Source organism: Salvelinus fontinalis, chromosome 28 (genome assembly GCF_029448725.1).
Source record: "Salvelinus fontinalis isolate EN_2023a chromosome 28, ASM2944872v1, whole genome shotgun sequence".
Taxonomy (NCBI): Eukaryota; Metazoa; Chordata; class Actinopteri; order Salmoniformes; family Salmonidae; genus Salvelinus; species Salvelinus fontinalis.
The window spans coordinates 30,924,830-30,931,039 of record NC_074692.1 but is presented as its reverse complement, the minus strand read 5'-3'; positions in this window follow the sequence as shown (position 1 = coordinate 30,931,039).

Sequence of the window (6,210 nt, the reverse complement as noted above, 5' to 3'; positions counted from 1 at the left end):
CCACCCTTTTCCCTTTATAGTGCACTGTTTTTGATGAGGGCCTATAAGTAGGGAAGGCCATTTGGGACGCCGAACATTCCTCACACTGTGTCCTCTGGGAGACTGGAGTCCCTTATATCCCTATTCTGCTTCAGCACCTTGTCGCGCTGCACTACAATCAAGTTTGATCCATAGTGTACATCAGTGGAGGCTGCTGAGGGGAGAACGACTCATAATAATGGCAGGACTGAGCAAATGGAATGGTATCAAACACCTGGAAACCAATGTGTTTGATGTATTTGATACCATTCCACTTACCATTCCACCACTCCAGTCATTATCACGAGCCGTTCTCCCCAGTTAAGGGGCCATCGACTTCCTGTGGTCTACATACTGTGTTATTATCTGTTTGTGTATTGTGGCATCATGAGGGTTTGCTACTTCTCACATCAGTTCCCATAGGCAATGAAAGCTGTAGCTCCCAATGAAGACTACCACTCCCATACCTGCACTACTAGGTTTGCAGATGCAGAGAGTGTCAAAATACATGTGATTTCTTCAAATGAGGGGACTAGATACAGTTGGAGTTGGAAGTTTACATACACTTAGGTTGGAGTCATTAAAACTCATTTTACAACCACTCCACAAATTTCTTGTAAACAAACTATAGTTTTGGCAAGTCGGTTAGGACATCTACTTTGTTCAACAATTGTTTACAGACAGATTATTTCACTTATAATTCACTGTATCACAATTACAGTGGGTCAGAAGTCTACATACACTAAGTTTACTATGCCATTAAACAGCTTGGAAAATTCCAGAAAATTATGTCATGGCGTTAAAAGCTTCTGATAGGCTAATTGACATAATTTGAGTCAATTGGAGGTGTACCTGTGGATGTATTTCAAGGCCTACCTTCAAACCCAGTGCCTCTTTGCTTGACATCATGAGAAAATCAAAAGAAATCAGTCAAGACCTCAGAAAACAGTTTTTACACCTCCACAAGTCTGGTTCATCCTTGGTAGCAATTTCCAAATGCCTGAAGGTACCACGTTCATCTGTACAAACAATAGTACGCAAGTATAAACACCATGGGAGCACGCATCCGTCATACCGCTCAGGAAGGAGACGTGTTCTGTCTCCTAGAGATGAACGTACTTTGTTGTGAAAATTGCAAATCAATCCCAGAACAACAGCAAAGGACCGTGTGAAGATGCTGGAGGAAACAGGTACAAAAGTATCTGTATCCACAGTAAAAACGAGTCCTATATCGACATAACTTGAAAGGCCGATCAGCAAGGAAGAAGCCACTGCCCGTAAAACTGACATAAAAATGCCGGACTGCGGTTTACAACTGCACATGGGGACAAAGATCGTACTTTTTGGAGAAATGTCATCTGGTCTGATGCAACATAAATAGAACTGTTTGGCCATAATGGCCATCGTTATGTTTGGAGGAAAAAAGGGATGCAAGCCGAAGAACAGCATCCCAACCGTGAAGCACGGGGGTGGCAGCACATGTTGTGGGGGTGCTTTGCTGCAAGAGGGACTGGTGCACTTCACAAAATAGATGGCATCATGAGGGAGTAAAAGTATGTGGATATATTGAAGCAACATCTCAAGACATCAGTCAGGAAGTTAAAGCTTGGTCGCAAATGGGTCTTCCAAATGGACAATGACCCCAAGCATACTTCCAAAGATGTGGCAAAATGGCTTAAGGACAACAAAGTCAAGGTATTGGAGTGGCCATCACAAAGCCCTGACCTCAATCCTATAGAACATTTGTGGGCAGAACTGAAAAAGCGTGTGCGAGCAAGGAGGCCTACAAACCTGACTCAGTTACACCAGCTCTGTCAGGAGGAATGGGCCAAAATTCACCCAACTTATTGTGGGAAGCTTGTGGAAGGCTACCCGGAACGTTTGACCCAAGTTAAACAATTTAAAGGCAATGCTACCAAATACAAATTGAGTGTATGTAAACTTCTGACCCACTGGGAATGTGATGAAAGAAATAAAAGCTATAAAAGCTGAAATAAATCATTCTCTCATTTGCTATTATTCTGACATTTCACATTCTTAAAATAAAGTGGTGATCCTAATTGACCTAAGACAGGGAATTTTTACTAGGATTAAATGTCAGGAATTATGAAAAACTGAGTTAAATTGAATTTGGATAATGTGTATGCAATCTTCCAACTTCAACTGTACATAGTGCTTTAATTTCTAAACGGTAACACAGATGTGTATGAAAATACACTAAAGTAAAAGCTGACATGCTGTACTGCCTGTCACCGAAAATGAAACATTCTATCGCAAATCTAAAATGTTGGGGTATAGAGACAAATCAAAAAATGTAAGCTTCACTGTCCAAGTACATATGGAGGGAGTGTATATGGGATAAGTGTATACATCTGCAAGATATAGGCTGGAAGGAGGACTTTTGCATTACCGAAGCAGTTCCTCCACATTACAGGAAGTGCTGCCTTAGGAGTCAATCCAAGTGTGATATGATTAACTTTTCCATTAAAGAACCACAGAGCTCCTTCTCTCTCAATCTGTTCCAATAAAAAAACAAGGACACGTAAAACACGCTCACTGATGTGTTATTTTTTACTCTGTCTTTCTTTACAATACACAAACACAATAATAGCTGTCTGTCTGACCTACCTACCAACACACAACCTTTCCTACCATTCATTTCAGTCCCTTTCCATCAGCACCACCTATACTATGTCACTCCCCCAGCAGAGTAGAAAACATATGGCCCCTTAGACAATATTGTTCTCGTTCCCTCCTTCCGTCACTCCCACTTCCATTCTTCTTTTCTCTCATTTCACTTCCATCTCCCCAGTTTCGTTTCACTCTTTTTTCCCTCCTGACTGAATGTTCAATGCCATCATCGAAACACCGGGTCAGAGTTTTAGAACTAGGCCAATGGTTAGGGTCAGGGTCAGGGTCAGGGTTCCAGCCTGTGAGTAGTGATAAACACCCCATCTTAACCCTAACCCTTCAATGGGAGCAGTTCGGTAATTACAGTTAATGGGAGAAGTTTGGTCATTGCGGTAAACAGAAGCAGTTCTGTAATTCCTCCCTCCATTCCCTCCTCCCTCCTCCTTCCAAGTGCATCCCAAATGGCACTCAGTGGCCTGCAAAAGTATTCACACCCCTTGGCATTTTTACAACCTGGAATTAAAATAAATGTTTTGGGGGTTTCTTCAACATGCCTACCACTTTGAAGATGCAAAATATTTTTGGTTAAAACAAACAAGAAATAAGACAAAAAAAACAGAAAACTTGAGCGTGCATAACTATCCCCCCCCCAAAAAAAATGCAATACTTTGTAGAGCCACCTTTTGCAGCATTTACAGCTGCAAGTCTCTTGGGGTATGTCTCTATAAGCTTGGCACATCTGGCCAGTGGGATTTTTGCCCATTCTTCAAGGCAAAACTGCTCCAGCTCCTTCAATTTGGATGGGTTCTGCTGGTGTACAGCAATCTTTAAGTCATACCACAGATTCTCAATTGGACTGAGGTCTGGCCTTTGACTAGGCCACTCCAAGACATTTAAATGTTTCCCCCTTAAACCACTCGAGTGTTGCTTTAGCATTGTGATTAAGGTCATTATTCTGCTGGAAGGTGAACCTCCATCCCAGTCTCAAATCTCTGGAAGACTGAAACATGTTTCCCTACAAGAATTTCCCTGTATTTAGCACCATCCATAATTTCTTAAATCCTGACCAGTTTCCCAGTCCCTGCCGATGAAAAACATCCCCACAGCATTATGCTGCCACCACCATACATCACTGTGGGGATGCTGTTCTCGGGGAGATGAGAGGTGTTGGGTTTGCACCAGACATAGCATTTTCCTTGATAGCCAGAAAGCTACAATTTAGTCTCATCTGACCAGAGTACCTTCTTCCATATGTTTGAAAATTCTCCCAATTTCCTTTTGGTGAACACCAAATATGTTTGCTTATTTTAAGCAATGGCTTTTTTCTGGACACTCTTCTGTTAAGCCCAGCTTTAAGTTGTCCTATGGACAGATACTCCAATCTCTGCTGTGGAGCTTTGCAGCTCCTTCAGGGTTATCATGAAAATCAGTCTTCTGATGAAAACGTCTGTAGAGTCCAAATGGTTTGACCTACACTCTATGGAAAGGAGAGACTCTCACAAACCCGATGAAGATCTCCGTTTGCTCTGTGACCCCCACAAGTGCCACGGGACTCGTCTGAAGGTAACCGGTACCGGTAAAAAAAAAAATGGAAGTATGAAGGTAGTTTTCTGCCTAACCAAAAAAGGGGTTAAATATGTGTAAAAAAAAAAATCAAATAATTTCCTAAGCTTTTTATATCTCTTAGATACAGTATAGGACAAACACTTCAAAACCTTGTTCCTTATCATACGTTTTTTTGACAGTATTTTTTGCCATTTATGAATGTGTTATTCATTGCGTTTCTCTGGGCTATAGTAGTAACCTAATGGCCAAATTCAATATTTGATCAACTGCTTAGACTCTTTAGAAATAACAAACAACTGTCACTGAGCTCAACACAATCTGCCAGGGCTCTGCCAGCACTGATCTCTCTTCAAACACCTGCTATTGGCAAAACACTAAATCCTCTGTCACCATGGCACTTCACTTACAGAAAATAACAGACATGTACCACCCCATCTACATAAAGTACTGGGTCGGCCGAGAGAGGAGAGCCTTACGGGAATACCAAGAACAGAGCTCCCTCCTCCTCGGCCCATCCATACTATACGTGTCCCAAATGGAAGCCTATTCTCTATATAGTGCACTACTTTTGAACATGGCCCTATGTAATGCACTATAGGGGGGTATATAGGGAATAGGGTGCCATTTGGGACGCACAACTGTGGCCTCCAGCTGTTGATCCTGCATACAGACTCACTCCCAGTAGCAGGGTTTATAGATATCTCTCTCCCAGCTATCCATTAGCACTGAAACATCCCGTCAGACCCATTTATTTACTCTGCATTCTGCTCAATCTAGCCTTTAGGGGGCACATAATGTGGTGGTGCTAATGGGGCAGAATGAATAAGCTGTGGGGGCTGAAGTTCAATTAATTGAATGACAGACTTGCTGAGTGCTTCAATAACACATGTAAACCTCCTCAACAAGTTTCTCCCCCGTTTCTTGGAAAGACAGTGCTGGTTTAAAGCATTAACCTTAATTAGACCCAAAGCAGTTAAAATACTTAACTGCCTTATGATATCAGATTTTATGACTGAGAATTAATCCCCTTTCCCTAGGCGAAATATGAGAGGGAAATAATGTACAATAATATCTGGCATTTAGCAGACACTTTTATCTAAAGCAACTTACAGTCATGCGAGCATACATTTTGCGTATGGGTGGTCCCAGGAATCTAACCCACTGTCCTGGCATTGCAAGCACCATCCTCTACTAAATGAGCCTACATTTTATTTCCAAATGTTGGGTCACCTTGAGTCCAAACCCCCCTCCAGTCTTCCCTTAAAACCTCTACCGCTTCTCTCTCCCGGATCCGGGATCCTCCTCATCAAAAAGGCTGACTAGCATAGCCTAGCCTAACGCGACAGGAATATCATATAGTATAATTTTCATGAAATCACAAGTCCAATACAGCAAATGAAAGATAAACATCTTGTGAATCCAGCCATCATTTCCGATTTTTAAAATGTTTTACAGCGAAAACACAATATGTATTTCTATTAGCTAACCACAATAGCAAAAGACTCAACCGCATATTTTCACCATTTTTCTACCACATAGGTAGCTATCACAAAACCGACCAAATAGAGATATAATTAGTCACTAACCAAGAAAACTTCATCAGATGACAGTCCTATAACATGTTATACAATAAATTTATGTTTTGTTCGAAAATGTGCATATTTGAGGTATAAATCATAGTTTTACATTGCAGCTACCATGAAAAATATCACCAAAGCAGCCAGAATAATTACAGAGAGCAACGTGAAATACCTACATACTCATCATAAAACATTTATGAAAAATACATGGTGTACAGCAAATGAAAGATAAACATCTTGTGAATCCAGCCAATATTTCCGATTTTTTAAAGTGTTTTACAGCGAAAACACAATATAGCATTATATTAGCTTACCACAATAGCCAAACATACAAATGCATTTATTAGCAGCAAAAGGTAGCGATCGCAAAAACCAGCAATAGATATAAAATTAATCACTAACCTTGACCAACTTC